This window comes from Aythya ferina (genome assembly GCF_964211825.1).
Source record: "Aythya ferina genome assembly, chromosome: 2".
Taxonomy (NCBI): domain Eukaryota; kingdom Metazoa; phylum Chordata; class Aves; order Anseriformes; family Anatidae; genus Aythya; species Aythya ferina.
This window is the reverse complement of record NC_140297.1, coordinates 153,491,321-153,509,525: the sequence shown is the minus strand read 5'-3', so window position 1 is coordinate 153,509,525 and position 18,205 is coordinate 153,491,321.

Below are 18,205 nucleotides of genomic sequence, written 5' to 3'. Positions count from 1 at the left end.
TTGTTTTGTTTTTTTTTTTTTTTTTTTTTTTTTACTTTTCCAGTTAAAAACCAACAACAAACAAAGCAAACAAACAGGTTTCCCAGTTCCAAATAACCTTTGCTTTCACAAATCAGAGTTGTTTGCTGGATCCTGGGTTGTTTTGTGCAATATTTGGGCTGGAAGCAGCCCTTAAAGATCAGGAAGCTCAGGTCTTCAGGAGCTCCAGGGCCCTTTTCCTTCTCTGCATTTTGGGCAATGTCTTGGCACTGAAGCTTCAGCAGAGACTTTCCAAGCTGGGGGACCTCTGTTAGAAACTGTGACTGAAGGGAGAGAAAGAGAAGCATTTTAAAACCTCTTGGTGTGGAAAGAGTGTGAGTAAATGGGCAGCTGGTGTAGAGCTGGAGGAGGAGCAGAGGCAGGACTGACACTAATGCCTTGCCATATAGAGCAGGACATCCCTGGGCTGAAGGGTGAAGATGGGAGGAGGGATGGTGGAAAGGGCAGGCAGGACAGGGATCAGTGAAAAATCAGCCTTGCAGCTGTGTATGAAGGATGCTGGAACAACAACAACAAAAAAAAAAAAAAAAAAAAGACTGTGACTGTGACTGTGAGACAAGGTGTGTAAGGGGAGATGGCCTTTATCAGATTAGTTGGCACAGCTGGAAAAGGCAGAAGGTGTTTCTGGACTGCAAGCCCTTCTCCAGGCTACTTACATGCCTACAGGTTTACCCACAAGTGGCAGGTGGAAATATCTCCTCTTCCTGCAGACTTCATATCACTTGCATTCAGAGACCTGAATGGATGTCACTTCTGAAATGACACTGACATTTGTAACTAGCAGAATTTGTAAGAGCACTTTTCCTACCCAACAATGAACACTCCAGCACAGCTACACATGAAATGGTGTGCTTGCTTCCCATAGTCCTTTCTTGTTTATTTATTTATTTATCTCCTGAAACATGCCTGAAAACTCAAATGGCTTACATTTGAAAACGTTACGCATCTTTCTGCTGCTGTGTTTTTGTGTGAAGCAAGACAAAAGGAGTAATCCCCTGGAACCAAGGGATGACCCATCTGTCTGTACCAGCGATAATTCCTCTTCTGGAGGAATACAAAACATGAAAGATAGCTGCAACTGCAGCACTGCTGTTCTAGCTTTAGGGTTGTTCTTCAGAGGCAATCAAACAATCAGTCCAGTAAATAAATCTTGTGACTTGCTTTCTCCCACTCACACTTGCCAGAGCCAACAAAAGATATAATAATGTTCATTGTTTTCATTAAAAATAACATGGGGGAAGTAATACTTCCCCTTAAATGAGTCAGCCTGAGGCAGCTTTTTTTTTAAAGAATGGTGAATCTTGTTACAGGACATTTCAGCTTCTGAGAAATGCCAGTGCAAGGTCTTCACAAATGTGTGTCCACTCCCAGCAGGCCCGTCAGCAAAGGTCAGTGGACAGACCAAGCATCTGTCTAGGGTTTCAAAATGCTGGTGTCCTTCAGAAAAGGTTAATTTTGGTCAGATCCTGACAATTTGAACGGGATGATGGAGCCCCTGTAGGCAGTGCTGTCCCAGTAGACAGTGCAGTTAAACAGTTCAGTTGAGTAAGCAGTGGGGGCTTTTGGCTACAAGCTGATGTTTATTTGCATTGTGGCATGGACGCTGACCTGGCTTCTGCTCAGGCTGGAGAACATCTGACCTTGTTTCCTCCCTTCTCCCTTCCCAGATCAGGTCCTGGGGTGACAGGGCCGAGTTCCAGCACCAGTGGTTTGAGTTCTAGCATTTAGAAATCCAAACTTTTTTTTTTTTTTTTGGTCTATCTTCCTCATCCTGCTCAGTGTCGTTATTGCACGACTGTGCATTTCAGCACAGAGCGACGTGCTCCCTGCCTACAGCTCTGTGCAGTAAGCCGGGTTTGTTACTATTATGGCCATTATTAAAACACAAAGGAGAGATAAAGGCATGTGTTTCAAAATCAAAAAGCAACAGGATGGCAGATGCACACAAGTGTTTGAGTAGTTATCATGTTTCTGGATGGAACTTCTTATCTGAAGTGAAATTTTTATGTTACATTTTGAACTCTCATAAACACCTGCTGAACAGAAGGCAAAGTACAATAAAGCAGTGGTTAACTTCAGGATGGCATTGACTAGGCTTCATTATATCTCTAGGTAAACAGCATCGAGTGTGCCAGTTCCCTTAGCACAGTAATCTATTTCAAATGATAATGAGAATTTAATCAATTACTGATTTCCGGGGGGGGTTCATCAGGCATCGCAAATCACCACTGATCTTTGATCAAGCACACGACTGGTCTGAATAAATACATGCAAGGAAGTGAGTCAAGGTGCGATAGTAGGCAAAGTCTCCTCAACAGGGGTTTGTTTCCTGGTTGGTATCAAGATAGATAAGCTTTATTTATCAAGCTCTATTTCTGGAGCTGTATAAGTAGAAATCAGCAGACATTTGGGCTCAAAAGGATGATGCCCAAACTTGTGTTTAGTTTTGTCTCCATCACAAGTTCAGTCATGATCTCAGTCAATTCCTATTCTTTTTGCACAGGTGATTTGAGATAAGGTTACAAACCAGAACCTCAAGAATGAGAAACTTTCCTTCTTTAGAAGTAGATTTGGGTTTTGTCAGTTCTGCTGGTTTTCATCATTGATGCAAGTCTGGTTCCTTTTTTTCTCTTATTCAGTACTTTTTTTTTCTTTTTTTTTTTTTTTTTGCCTATAATCTACCACTCTCCCCATGTTGCTTTTCCTAGCAGAGCTCACCATAAACACATAATGTTTATTCTGTCTCCCTTTTCAGCATGATGCAGTGGAAGAAGCAGCAAGCTGGGATCAAGGAGGCATGGAGAGCTGTTGCAAGCAGCTTGAAGTTGTAGCCATATGTGAAACACCACCAGTTCTGAAAATGGACCATGGATTTGCAATGATTAGTGGGACAACCAGAAAGGAATGGAGAAATACTGGAGAGCACTCCCCACCATCTGCACACTGGAGCCCTTTGCACTGTGGGATTCCCTAGTTTCTAGTATTACAAAAATAATCAACACCAAATGAAAAAGTATCTACTCTTACAAATCTCAATATAAAAGGAACCTCATATATAAGTGACCCTTTCTCCCCCTATGTTTATATATACTTCCATAATGCTGAACTGATTTCTTCATTTCTTTGCCTTCTATTAAAACAAACAAGCAAGCAAAAACAGTCCAAGTTTTATGTAAAGGACTTGCTGCATAAACTCCATGACTCACCATCTTGGTGGGCACTGCATTCCAAAATACTAGCCCCAACAGCAGGAATTCTGGTAAGCTGAATTAAATAATATACAATAATATCTTGCTACTGCATTTAAAACATCTCTTGCATAACTGGCTCTTTTGGTGGGATCTTTACTTCAGAAAAGAAAACAAATATATACACACATATTCAATTAAGAGGTTGTAATGTGCAGCTACATTTGTTTGGCCAAATGTGGGGTGCACATCATCACGTTGAGTGTGACCAGAGTAAGAGGAGTCAGGAAAGAAAGGCTGCACACCCATATTTGCATTAACAGCCCAACACTGCCCAAAAACAGTCTGTGTCCTGGGTTTTCTTAGGGTCCCTCTTTGGAGCTTCAGAGCTGCTTCTCTTTCATCTTCTCCAGACCTTTCTTTTTCTCTTATACAGCAAAGCCAGGACAACACTCAGGCATCTTTGCCTGTTTTACACATGCTATCCATTCTGATGGAGGTCCCCTTTTTGGTTCTCCGAAGTCTTAAGAAGAGTCAGTTCTCAGGTTTCTGGGAGCAAAAGGGGGACACGTGAGCAAGGCTGGTTGTTATTTGCCAAACCTTCATATTTCAGCTAATACTTCTAGCCTTGAAAACACACTTGGAATGGCACTGATATGGCCTCAAGGGCTGGAGAAGGACCTTCCCCCCTGGCTCTCCCATAGGGGTACAGCTGCATCTTATCGGTATCTTGAAGGAGCACTGCCCAGCCCATAACACTACAAATTATCTGATACATTGGGCCAGATCTTGCTCAGTTCAAACACTCACATAGCTCCTTATGTGAGCAGGAGTCCTCCATCAGCAGCCAGGTCGTTACTGAAGCTATTTAAACACTTTCCACTCCCTTCCCTACCCCTCCTCCTCCTCTTGCCTGCCTCTCCACTCCCAAAACCAAACAATTCCCCTTTTCCCATGCTATATTAAGATCCTATGCAGAAAATCCAGTGCATTATCCTTAGGATTAAGTAGCATTAGAAGAGCATATTAACATGTTGCTGCTGTGTTTTTATCAGTGACACATTAATTCTCCACTGGTACGAAATGTTCTCAGAGATTCCCTGTGAATGGAAGGTGGATAGCGTTCCAAAACCATGCATTTAGAGGCTGTGGAACAGTTTAACTACAGATATATTAAGGAATTTGCCTCAGGAATGTAAACAGATCCAGAAGATTTTGTAAGCCAAGGCAATTAATTTTTAGAGTTGCCGTGCATGCACATACGTGTACACACAGATACTTGCTCACACTCATATACCTGTACCCCTACATAAATAGACACCAAAACCAATATTTATAAGGAACTAATAATAGTAGATGATTTTGCCACAGAGGCAAAAACTTCATACGTTTTTGAGGTGGAGTGGAGGGTCATTCACTGGTCAGACAAGGATGTATCCATTCATGATACAATACTAATGGCTGACCTGGGTCTAGCTCCAGTGCATAGAAATTGTACATAAAATATATCTCTGAGGATGCTAATATGGTTAAATAAATTTGCCAGAACTAAGAACAGCTTGACCTCAGGAAAAGAAAAATAAAATCTAATCTTGTCAGGCATTTATTGGAGCCTTGGGTCATCTTAATCTTCCAGTGTAATTTGTTTACTCCCTATATTTTTGTGCAGCTCTCAGTCACTCAAATGAAATGTTTTTATACAGTTCGGTCAGTTAATTATAGCCTTAAACTCTTCCATACTCACCTTTTTGATAATCCCTGAGCACCACTCTGTTAAACAGTTGACTGCTCAAATTCTGCACATGCTCTCAGCTGCCCTCCCCAAGCAGTTACCTACTGTCCTATGTTTAGCCACAGTCTTGAAAGTACGTTGTGCACTAGCTCAGTGCCCTGATGATCCTGCTCCAGCTTGTGCCAGGTTAGGTCTTCATTCATCATCTTGGAAAAATCAGGTCCCTTTTAAAATCAAAGTATGGCCACTTTGTTTAAACAGAAAATTAGTGATGCTCTCGGTGTTGTCTGTCTTTTACATAATACTTTGTAGTTAAAGTATTTGGCCAAGAAGGGTCATATTTTTGCCCAACTGAGGTTTGATCTCAGATGGTACAAACCAGCAAATGCCAAGATGGCATACGATAATACATGAAGCCAGAGCCTTAATGTCAAAGTTCAGAGCACTAGACCACATCTAACTCCGGTGTGGTCAGAGAACTCCCACAGAAGACATTATTCCATCTTCCAGTGAAAACATAGAGATGCCTTTCACTGGTACAGGCTGCCCAGAGAAGCTGTGGATGCACCATTTGTGCAGGTGTTCAAGATCAGGCTGGATGAGGCCCTGGGCAGCCTGGTCTGGTAGGAGGTGTCCCTACCCATGGCAAGGGGTTGGAATTAGATGGGCTTTAAGGTCCCTTCCAACACAAGCCATTCTGTGATTCTATCCATGATTTCAGATCATGTCTATCTTAAATTTTAATTTGGTCATTTGAATTCTTACCATGCTTTAATATTACTGTTTTTCTGTAGTGGACTAGGAAACTCACCACGTTTCCTATACTTTAAATAAAACAAAATAACTATTAAAACAAAGCAGACATAAAGGCTAAAACTATTAAAGAAAAAATGTTTTGTGATATGAATTCTTTGAAGTCTGTTCCTAAAACATGACACATCGCAAGTTACCAAACTGCCATTCTTTCTTGTTCAAATTTGTTCATCCTATTAAAAGTATTTTTAGGAAAGTTATTGTTAATTTACAAACTGGGATAAGTTAGAGGAGTATCTTCCTTTGATTTTTTCCAAGTAAAGATATATATTTGTTTTCTTTTTTAAACATCATTGAGGTTTTAAGTAGTGTTGGGTGCGTTTCTTATCAGGATGGCATCTAACAAAACTCTAATCTCAAGGATCTCCTCAGTGACCATAGACAGTGTGAGTGGAAGAGATTTCTGTTCTTCCTGCAAAAAGAAGGAACAGAAAGATGCTTCTGCTCCAGAGCAGCAGCATCAGAAGGACTCTTAGCAGCCTCATCCTAGCCACTTATCTCAGTGTAACTGAGCCAGAAGTTTTGCATGCACAGACTTTTATCCTGTGGTGAATATGCAGAAGCTCATCTACTTTTCCCTGGGTGGTGGGTGGCTTTTCACTTAAAAGAACAATTAAAACAGGTTTATTTATTTATTTATTTATTTATTTGAAAGTAAGTTTCCATGCAGAAACATACACACACAAAAAATCCATGAAACTCCTTACTCCATAGGCAAAACAGCCCAACTTCTGGCATCCTGTCAGGTAGATTCTGTTTTTTTCTTGCCAGTAGCAATACATGCACAAACAGGTATTCATAAAATCAAGTGTTATTTTTCTTTATTTTTCTAACTTTATAAGATAAATATTTGGTTTCTGTGTGAGACACTTGGAACCCATGGCTAATTAGATCCTGATTTGTAGTTTGAACTCAAGTCATGCTTCACCATCCTGGTCACAGCCCAAGATCTGGCTCTCAAAGTTATGACAGAAACGCTGAAGGATGGCACCTGCAGGCTGGTACAACATGGCTCTTCACTGCAGACATGCAGAGCAGGACCTGGTGGGCTTGACTCTGTTCTTCCCTTGTGGGATGGTCAGTTTTTTTAGGCCAAAATAGTCAAAGGCCTTCCACATACCTCTCATAAGCTAGCTGCTAGGTCTCACTCTATCTGCACTAATAAAAGGGGTTCAGATTATCTCCACCCATAATTTATAGGACTCTCAAGGATGGGATTATCTATTTTTGCCTACTTAAACATGTGATATCTAAAGCAAACTCATCTTTTACTCTCCCTCTATAATCAGTGGAGAAAATAAACACTTGGGAGGACAATTCAATCCCTCTTAGACACTCCTTCAAGGATGAGATGGATTATCTTGCATACGTGTCTCTGCACTGCCTACAAAGGACTGACCTCAGTCAGAGATCAATTCCACTTTTAAGTTACACAAAATGAAGTCCAAAAAAGAGACCGTGCCCAGCTTCTCTCATGTCTCCCAACATTGCACTGCAGCTCAGCTGTCTCAGCAGTACAGGGGAAAAACATCTGATCCTGTGTCAGTTGTCAACATTGCAGCTCCCCCATCAACTCTGCCCTGGCAAGAGCTAAGCCCTTTGCCTCTATGTGAAATTTTGCTGAGTGTATATCCATTGCTGTTATTCATTAAAAGAATTCACCTGACCATAGGGCTGCCACAAACAGTTCATTCTTGGTACTGTTTTGTAAAGGGATGGTTGATAGCAAAGCTGTTTATTTCATCTACAGTAAAAACCTCCCTCCAGGATTGTGCAACCATAGGTTAGAGTGCCTACTGATGTTTTTTAAAGCTAAAATGTCCTTTCAACTTATTGATTATGAAGACAAAAGGAAACAACTGTCCAAGTGCCAACAGACACTCAAAATCTGCATCTGAAGGCACCTAGAACTACTGGTACTTTATGCTTTCTCCATGGGGTATCAGCTTCCGCATTTGAATTTCTGCTCAGAAGAAGCTCGGTGTCATTTCAGATCTGAGTCTCATCAGGATCCTCCATGTAGCCAGCCATTTGCTTTTCTCAGCTGTGGGGTCTGACCAAACAGGTGATGGGCATACATTGGCAGGTTGCAATTGGACTTGCCTAACTGGTGTCCCTGGCCTCTCCACTGTTGATCCTGTTACTTTGCCCTGTGATATTTTTTTTTGAACATTGCAGTTTCCTGTGGTTTTGCACTGTCCATTTCCTGATGTCCATTCCACTTCTTGTTACCCTGTTTTGCTCTTCCCCCCCCCCCCCCCCTATTATTGCTCTGTTTGATTTCCTTAAAACCAAAAACAGACTAACCAATAATAATAATAATAATAATAAACACACACACACCAAATAACCATCATGAATCATCATCTTAAAGTATCTTTCTCTTTTGTCCTGTTTAGAGTTGATGCCAAAAGCTGGTGAAACTCAGATGAAGTGAATCACATCTGAGCTGCCATTGCTCTTTAACCAGTAGCATACTGATCAGTGTAATCTAGTCTTGGAAACCTAGGCTTTGTGTCCTTGTTTTCTTTGGAAGAGTTCACCCCTGCCCAGACAGTATTTTAATTAGTAGTCTACAGTATTGTACAACAACTTCATTTATGTTTAATTGGTAATGCTCTGATAGAGCGAGTCCAGAGGAGCGCTACAAAGATGATCAGGGGCTGGAGCATCTCTCCTGTGAAGACAGGCTGAGAGAGTTGGGGTTCTTCAGCCTGAAGAATAGAAGGCTCCAGGGAGACCTTATAAAAAACTTCCAGTGCCTAAGGGACGCCTACAGGAAAGCTGGAGAGAGACTCATTGTCAAGGGGTATAGTGATACGACAAGGGGGAATGGCTTTAAACTAAAAAGAGGGGAAATTTAGATTATATATAAGGAAGAAATTCTTTACTCAGAAGGTGGTGAAGACCTGGAAGAGAAGCTGTGGATGCCCCATCCATGGAGGTGTTCAAGGCCAGGCTGGATAGGGCTTTGGGCAACCTGGTATGGTGGGAGGTGTCCCTGCCCATGGCGGGGGGTTGGAATTAGATGGGCTTTAAGGTCTCTTTCACCATTCTGTGATTCTATGATTCAATGATTCCATGATTCTATATGTAATAATTAACATTAAAACAGAGAGAGCTTGACATGGGCAAATCTTTTTGAGAAGCTGGTTCAGGGTGTCAGGGAACTTGAATTCTGTACTAGTAATACCTATACTTACTTTGAAACCCAAGACTTCCATTTATCAGCAGCCCAACTCTGTTGTGAAGATCATTGGAAGTTGCAGAAGCCAAACGAGGAGTTTGTCCAGGGTAGAATGTGACAGTTTGCAATGTGCTTAAACTGCTGAGCAGCCAGACGAGAGGTGGGGTTTGCCAGAGTGACCGTGTCATCAGTGCACAGAGAAGAAAATGAGGCACATCACAGGCTGTGCAAGCACCCGTCCTCTCCAAGAATGGCTTCTCATTTCCAGTGCAAAGAAAACCACAACAAACACACCCAAATATGAGCCAGTCACACAAGCATTACAACATATCAGCTCAGCTTCAGGATGCTTCTTTGGCTGCTATCCACAAGTGCTGCTCCACTGTTAAAAACGGAACTGTCACTTGACAGGATGCAAGGCGAAGGACTATGTCCTTTCATGCCTGGTCGAAAAATCCCAGCATCATGTGCTAGACACAGTCCTTGCATAAAAAGTGAATTGAGTGAATTGTTCTTCATCAGCCTATGAATGGACACATGGAGAAGAATGAGGGAAAAGGTGAAGTATCACAAAGGAGTATGCAAAACGATTTTTATATTGCTAATGAGAAGCAATGTATCAGCAGACAGTTTCATACTTTGAGACAAGAAAAAGGGGCCTAGGATACCTGAAGTTTGTTTTCTCCCTCAAATTTGTTGTGCTGTAGCACTTCTTTACCACCAGGACTCAGCATGTGCCAAGAAAGTAGAAGAGAATAATGGGCTTTTGACCCCAACCTCCCCTGCCCCACCCCCCAAAAAAAAGGAAAAAAAAAAAGAAAGAAAAGAAAGAAAAGAAGGAAGGAAGGAAGGAAGGAAGGAAGGAAGGAAGGAAGGAAGGAAGGAAGGAAGGAAGGAAGGAAGGAAGGAAGGAAGGAAGGAAGGAAGGAAGGAAAAGAAAGAACGAAAGAACGAAAGAACGAAAGAACGAAAGAAAGAAAGAAAGAAAGAAAGAAAGAAAGAAAGAAAGAAAGAAAGAAAAAGAATGGAGGAAAGAAGTGACATGCTTCTTCCTTAAAAAAAAAAAAGGGGGGGGGGGGGAGGGAAGGAAATGAAATAAAAGAAAATAAAAATTTAATATAATTTTGCCAGCAAAAATAATTGCAAGCCTGTAGGGAGAACCATGTTAAAAATAAGAATCTCATATTCCTTGTGGCCTGGCTAAAACAATATTCTTTCCTTAATCTTCATTATAAGACATGTGAGGAACAAAATCCAAAAGAAACAGAATGACATGTAACAAATACGTCTGAGTGAGTTCTTCCAAGTCATGATGTTGCTGTGCAGGAGTTGCTCTTCTGGTCAATGCTGGACATTATCTGGCAGGCTGTAGTCCCTCTTCCAGCTATGTTATGATGATTGAGGCAATTTAAACCATTTACATCTTCAGAAACTGTAAGAGCAAAGTGCTCATAATGTTTATTGTCCTGTTGTGCACATCATGCAGTAGTTGTCGGAGCCTTGCGGTGTTTGTTTCTGGTATGGAGAGAAATTGCCAGGAAATTCTTGGGCCTGTTCTTGTTTGTATTTCATGGAGATGTGAACACCTGACTCTCAAAACACAACCAAACAACATGAAAATCCCTTGCCTACGCATCCCTTCTTTCCCCTAGCCCAGCAGCCTCTGTGCACAAGAAAAGTTCCGTTTGAGACCCACTGAGCAAAACCTAGCAAGGACTAAACCAGCAGCAGCCTGGATCCATACAGCACAGTGAAACACCATCTGAAACTGTCAGCACAAATCTACTTGACATTTAAATATATTGGCTAAGAGATACACCCAGCCTCCAAAACCCTGGAAGTGAGGAGTTGAAGCAAAGGGCCTGCCCATCTCAGCTAAGGCCAGAACAGCCTGGCTTGCATCCAAACACATCAGAAGACATCTTCACACTCTCCAGTACTTCCAGGTTACAGCATACTTAAAATACAAAGCTTTGCTGGCATGCTGTATTGATTTAGAATGGGAGAGAATCATAATATGAACTACAATAGCAATAAAGCCCTTAAAACTCTTCATGAAAAGGCAAGATATATAAACAATAGGAGCCCGTTTATATATATTTTTATTGCTGATGTAATCTGGGAGGAGATTTGATCAACTTTTATTGTCAACATGAGCTGTATCATCACTGGCTAAATGAACCGAGTCTGTGTGTGTAGGCTTTACTCCTGCTTTTTGTTAGGAATTATCAAATATCTCAAAATCACGAGCTTTAAAAAAGCAGCGGTGCATCTTTGCAAGAGCATGTGGTATATCTTTCTAGGTTGAAAGTGTTTACTGTTTGGTGTCTGACTAACTGAGCTGTAAACAAATGTTATGGATTTGTTTCTACTCTCTTGTACAATGATTGAATTGGTATATATAAGACAATGTAACTCCCATTGATATTACTATTTTTCCCCAGGGTGTCTGAAAACTGAGGTCAAAATGTTTATTAATTAATATTAATAAACATTATTAATATTATTAGTTCTGCACAGACCATGTATTATGTACTTTTTTGTTTCCCTCTTTGGCTCTCTGAAGGTAGTAGGCAGGTGGATAATCACCCAAGGACTGCACAGTTCAATCTGCCAGCAGCAGTCAGCCCCAGCTGCACAGCTCTGGGTTATAGGGTTCCACCAATTTTGCCCTATTTATCATGTAAATCCAACATTGCTGCCTGATTACTCCAAACAGCACTGGCAATAAACAGTAATCTATGTCACATTGCTTTTTAAGCTTTTTTTTTTTTTTTTTTTTCTTCAAATGCGTATTGTTAGGTTAAATCTTCCTATCCTGTTTCTGTGGCACCGCCATAGTCATCTATGAAAGATCCTAAGTGGACTGCCGGTTTCAATCTTCAGCAATTTCCTCAGGCTGATCTCAAATGTGTTGCAGATCAGATACAACATAACGCTGATAAGCAGATCTGACCCCATAATGCACACATATTTTCAGTTATACTTGTTTCAATAATGTCATGAAAATTACTCTTTGTGATTCCGGAATTGAAAATGAAGTCTTTTGGTATTTAAGACGACAAAAGCACTGAAATTTTTTAATCAAAGACATGTGAAGGAGGGGAAAGGAGGTTTTATGGGATTTTTTCATTGGAAAAAAATGCAGTCAGCTTTACTAATAATAATACCTCTGCACACATGTGATCCTTTTTCAGGAACCAGCACTGAGGGGAGAATGGAATAAGAGAGTAGGAGCATAACCAGACCTCCCTGGCCTTAGAGGGAAGGTTTCCACATGACGGCAGGTTTGCAATGCCTGGATAAATCTTGCTATTACTTGGAGCACCAGCTGCCTTCTCCTGAGTACATGGGCAGCCAAAGACAAGGCAGTGTTACCTCTCTTAGCAGAAGTTCTGCTAGAGGAGCCTGGCAGAGAATTACAGAGGTTGAGTTGTGCTGTTTGTTCACAATCTATTCAGCAGCCTCCTGACAGCCCTGGCTGAGCTGGCCATCCATGCCATCCATGGCTGGGTTTGCAGTGGCCATGGGTCTGTTTCCATTCAAATCTCAAGTAGAGCATCTCTGGACACTTTCGAGTACTGGTGGATGTTGTCCAGTGTGCTCTGTTTGGCATCCCCCTGTGGTGCCCTTCCTACCTCCCTCCTGAGTCATCAGCCCACACCCTCTTTTCCTGGCATTGCCCCCATAATCAGCAGTTTTTCTCTGTCTCAGTTTCCCTGCAGAAAGTCTTGATGGAAAGTGCCAGTGGACCCCCTGTAGCATATGAGACAGAGATACACATGACAAGACTTATGTAAAGGGTTGGCTCATGCAATGGGAGAATTTATGGTATAAAGGAGAGAGTCTGTGCAACCCCGCGACTGTGTGTGGAAGGAGTGGATCTCACCTGCAGCACACTGCCCCAGTCCCCCTCCGGCTCAAAGAGATGACACCTTGCATGTGACTCTCTAACCAATTAGTCATGTAGGGTGCCCTGGGGTGGCTGATGACCTGATTACAGGATTCATTAGCTTGATTTAGCAGGCTGAGAACAGGGTGTGGTGCTGCAATGCTCTGGATGCAGGACAGCGTGAGAGAAGAAGCCCATAATCTAGGATAATCTTGGAGCCCGGGATATGTGATTTGATCTTTTTGTCCGAAGGTGGGGAAGACTTGAGGACCACCAACATGTGAGCACTTTTACAGTATTTGCTGACAAAACGATGTGCATAGCCTGATTTTTACATGTGTTGTGCATGGACACAGACATTTACTAACATACCACAGCTGCCTTTTTAGACTGACAATTACTGGTCTGTGGTTCTAGATGTCTTCCACAGGATCAGTATATTTAGAAATAAGGCATTCCTAGAACTTCTTTTCCTTTTAGTAAATTTTGGTGAAAATATGCGTTGGTAGGGAGGCCTGCAGAGGTGGTGCCTGTAAAAAGAAATATTTGTTATACTGCCAGGGCTTAGCAGGGTCTGCATTTCTGTTGCATGCATGCATTTGTGTATGCATGTGAAATGCGATCACAATATATTTTCAAGATAAGAAACCAAGCCACTGATGTCCAAATGATTAGCTTTAGTTAATAAGTGTCTACACGACAAACAGCAAAGTCTGATGAAAAGGACTGTTATACATGAAAAAATCAAAGTAAATGGTAAGTATACATGTAGGATAAGAATGACAAGGTGCCGAAATGAACTGTCATACTTTCTGCTTCATATTCCCAATTAAAATTAGGCAGCTTGTGTGCCAGGTGATCAGACCCAGCAGAGCTGGCATTTCAATCATACTGCCTGGAAACAGTGATGGGTCAAGCTGGGACCGCTTCTGGTTGTTCACACTGACCTGGCATCTTGGCCTTAAAACCTTCTTTCCAATTACCGTGAATGCTGCTAAATTTGAGGACACTGGGCTGCAATTTTCCATGCTGTTTCCATGCCTTAAATGAGTCTGAACCTTGAGGTTTGAATCTTAAGACTTTTTGTTTGTTTATCTTGTGGTTTTAGGTTCCTCTGATTTTCTCGTAGAAATGTTCAGCCAAAACTATTCTCAAAGGCCTCAAAAAGGGAAGGAAGGAAGGAAAGGAACAGAAAGAGAACAGGGAGGGATAGGCCTGCCACACACAGAAAGGGAAGGGTCCATCAAAAACAGAAAACGAGGAAAGATCACTGCAGTGGATGGAGTACAAGGCTTGCTGTGAGAGGAGGCTGAGAAGAAAAATGCAGTGTGGTGAGGCAGAGAAAGAGGAGCTCCTCCATCCTTTGGCTCTGCCAGAGGCACAGGGAAGATAAAGACCATGAAGTATAGAAATGACCTGTCTGATTTCTTTTAAACAGATCGATACCCAGTTGCAACATTCCCTTACAGCAAAGGTTGCATTAATGTTAGGAAATAAAGCTAACCTACTTAATGCTGGAGGCAAAAGGATGTGTGTCCAGGGCCTGCAGACGAAAAGAGAATGTGAGAATAATAAAACTTCTGTTGACTGCACTAGCATGGGTGTGTAAGATGATCTTGAGAAAGTCATCTGCAAGAAATAATAATAATAAAAAAAATGTACTTCAGTACCTCACAGGAGGTCTGTGAGGCCTTATGGTTACCAGTTTCGGTTACTACCATGTTCAACTCCCCAGGAAAGTTTAAAGCAACATTTCTCACATTTGTTCTCTAGCTCCTTTTTTGCTTTGAAATCTTTCTGATCCCCTGGCCCTCACACTGCAGCTGCTGTAGGATGCGCTGTGGTCTGCTGCTATCTCTGGAGAAGATCTAAAAAGCTGAGTTGCGCTCACTGAAACCCTCACATGGTGCCTTTGTCACAGAGCACCCAGTTCTGACCCAGAAGATCTTATCAGCATGTGCACACTGCTGCTTATTCTTCAAGAACAAAACTTTCCACAGCCCAGAGGTCCAGGCTGAGACACTGAACAGCTCTGGAGCATCTTTTGTTGGACCTGTGTGATTTCCAACAGTGGCTCTTCACAAGCCCCCTGTTCCCTGGCTGTAAGGGAATCTAGCAAGCAGCTCTACCATGCAGGTGAGAAGGACACACAGAGGCAGGCTGGGCTACCTGGGTTTTCTAAGGGTGTTCCCTATCATCCCTGGCTGCCCAGCATGCCCTGTCCCCCCAGAGAATAATCTGTCTTTGTCAGGTCACAGGTTGCTCATTTTAGCACATGAAATTTTTCATCTGGGGACACCCTCAGCCACCCTCAGGATGACATCTCCATTCAGACCTGGGGTTATGACACCAGTGGTGCAAAGAAACTTCTCACAGAGCCTCTGCATGGGAGTGGCTTTGACTTTCCTTCCTCAGAAGGCTGCTGTATTTAAGGCCTTTCTGGGATGGTTGCCTGTTTTTTACCTCACCCATCAGCACAGGACCAAACCTTTCCTTCAAAAGGCATCCCTCGTGATGAGATTTCCAGCTGAAAGTGGGATTCGGTTCCTTTGTCGGAATCAGAAACAAAACATCCTTCGTTGCACCTTATGGGTTCTTTCAACATATGCATCTTGGGTTACATGTTTATGTTGCTGGACATGTGTGTCTGTCACCACAGCAGGGGAGAAGAGAATTTCCACAGATGTAAAGTATGGTGCTCTCTTTTATCCTGATCTTATTGTTAAACAGATGAGTTGCCTTTAAAAGTACTACAACATTTATTTGAGCCACTGAAAGGGGTTCTTTTCACTCTTCTCTCAGTTTACTCCTTAAGTAGAAACCTTTTAATGGGTGCTGATAATTAAGCAAAATAACCTTAATTTCAGTTAGTAAAATTGCTTTGTGTATATGTGGGTGTGTGAAAATAATACAGTATCTTATTTCAGACCTCACGGGGTTTCAGCAATTATTCCTCTAACAGAAAATCACAAAAATCACTGGCCCTACAGCGTCTGATTCTTGGGAACCAGAGAAAGGGGAAATTAAACATCCATCTCTGAGTTTAATGGCTCACAAATATGTCCGTAGATAACTGCCGTTCTGTGCAGAATTCCCCCCTGCCGAAGTACAGAACCCCAAAATCTCACCTTGCCCGGACAGGATAAAGCCAGATTCTACAGTCCCCACATGCTTGCAGCAGCCTGCATGGGAACATCACACGTGGGGAGGAGAATGGGCTGTGTGCCTGGGCAGACGCTTCCAGGTGCAAAGCAGCACGTCCCCAGGGAGGAAAGCCTCACCCACTTCTGACTATGCCTTTCTTGGCTGCTGCCAGATCATCCCGCCCTTCTTCAGCTCCCAGTCACTTTTTTTTTTTTTTTCTCTTTGATCAAGGATATGCAAATGCTACTCTGAGTCAGGGTTGCTGCAAGAGTTTCATCCCTTCAGTAACGGCGCTGAAGGAGTGTGTGTATTTCTGCTTTACGTGATTGCCTGCACGTCCCTTGGCAGACAGTGAGCATGTCTCCCAAACCATGGCTCATATGTCTAATCACTTCCACTCCAAAATCTTGAGGCTGTGTTAGGGACAATATAATAACCAGTTTCTAGCAGGCTGTGTTCTCAGGCAACTGGGAAACGATCCAACCAAAAAGTACAGTGAATCTGCCATCTGACATCTAATACTTCTGACATTCAGGTCCACAAGCAACCTCCTACAGTCTCATGGAGATGCAAGAGATTCAGAGAGATCCTACCTTCTCAGGCACTCCTGCACTTGGCTTGGAAGGGGATCCAGCTACACAGACTTGGAGGGAGTAGTCCCTGCAGGGTTGGTTAGGTGCTAGGAAAGAGGATCTGCCCACTTTTGGAGATGGAGAGCCTGTGACTGACCTGCAGTTGCCAACCAGACCACCATCATTTGAAATTCAGTCTGCTGTCAGCAGATAACCTTGTATTCAGGCTGACAGAGATTTCAGACTCTTCTCATCCTGAATTGGTATCTGTTGCTGTTCGCACATAGCCCCATAATGGGATCTGGTCCTGATTAAGGCCAGTTGTAAATAACGTGTAAATATCAGCAGAGACCTTTTTAGAAGAGCTACTAAAAAGAACCAGCAGCATGTAGACAACATGGGCACAGGCACAGAGGCTGGTTCCACAACCCAGTCCTTTACACAGCTGGAAGGTCACAAACCAGACAGTGAAGAGGACTAAAGTGAACTGAAAGAGAATCTTTCCTTCCTTCCCCCTTCCCCATTTTCTGCTTTTGCTGATTCCAGCAGAAGCCAAAAGCAAACAGTTATCCAAATTTGGCACATTGCATTCAGATAGGAGTTTATCTGAGCAGGTAATGCAGTACCGAGCCCAGAAAACCACTCTCACAGTTCACCTCTCCCCAGAATTTCAAAATACCTATTCACCTCCAGGCAGTAGCAGCAGGGAGGGTGGGACGGGTATGGCCAGGTATGTGCTGCGATGTGATTTGGGACCTTTAGAGCCACCCAAAGCTGAGTGTTTCTGAAGTGAGGGTGTGGGGCAGCAACTTTTCTGTACAGTCACCATAATAAAGCTTCCTCTTGTTCTCCACCACAACAAGTATTGCTGTGTTGCACAGTGTGCTCTAGGCTGCACTTCTCTACTAACCTTAAAAAAGCTTATTGAATCCATGTGATAGGAGGCCTTTGATTAATATGTTTTCACATAAATAACATTTTGGCTATTTTATAATATTGTAAAGTGGTTTAGTATTAAAGGTTTCTTTCGTGTTTATCTATTTTCTTGTTTCCTTCATTTGAAAATTCTTCCCTGCTTAGGAGAAAGATTTTGTAACTTTTTTTTGGAACTAGGAGAAACAGTCATGGCAGAATTGAGCTCTGTTGCTAGTGAGGGGATAGAGGAAGAAAGATTGGGAGTGCAGAATATTTTTCATTTGATTAGGTCACGTATTACATTGGCTTGTAATACCCACTTGCAGTCAGAACTGGCCAGTTCGTTGGCACCTGAGTTGACTAGACTGCATCCACAGCTGTTAACCAGCACTGCACCTTGGCAGAGGGAAGAAGAGACAGGAATGGGAAAGTCTTGTTGGAATAAACCTGATGAATAAGCAAAAGTTTGTTTAAAAAATCAGTGGGAGATGTCTGTTGTTCACCAGGTAGCTCAACACACAACTCAAGGACTTGGGTGGTGCAATAGTAGGTCAGAAGGGCTACTTGCTCCAACTTCTCTTAAATGGAAGCAAATAGAGCTACATCTACCTAGTGGTCTTGCTGTTGGTACCCACTGCAGGCAGAGGCTGACAGGGTAGAACAAAGGTGGATTTAGAGAGGAAAGCATGGATGGTGTGCTGGATCTGGTCACCAAGCAAGAAG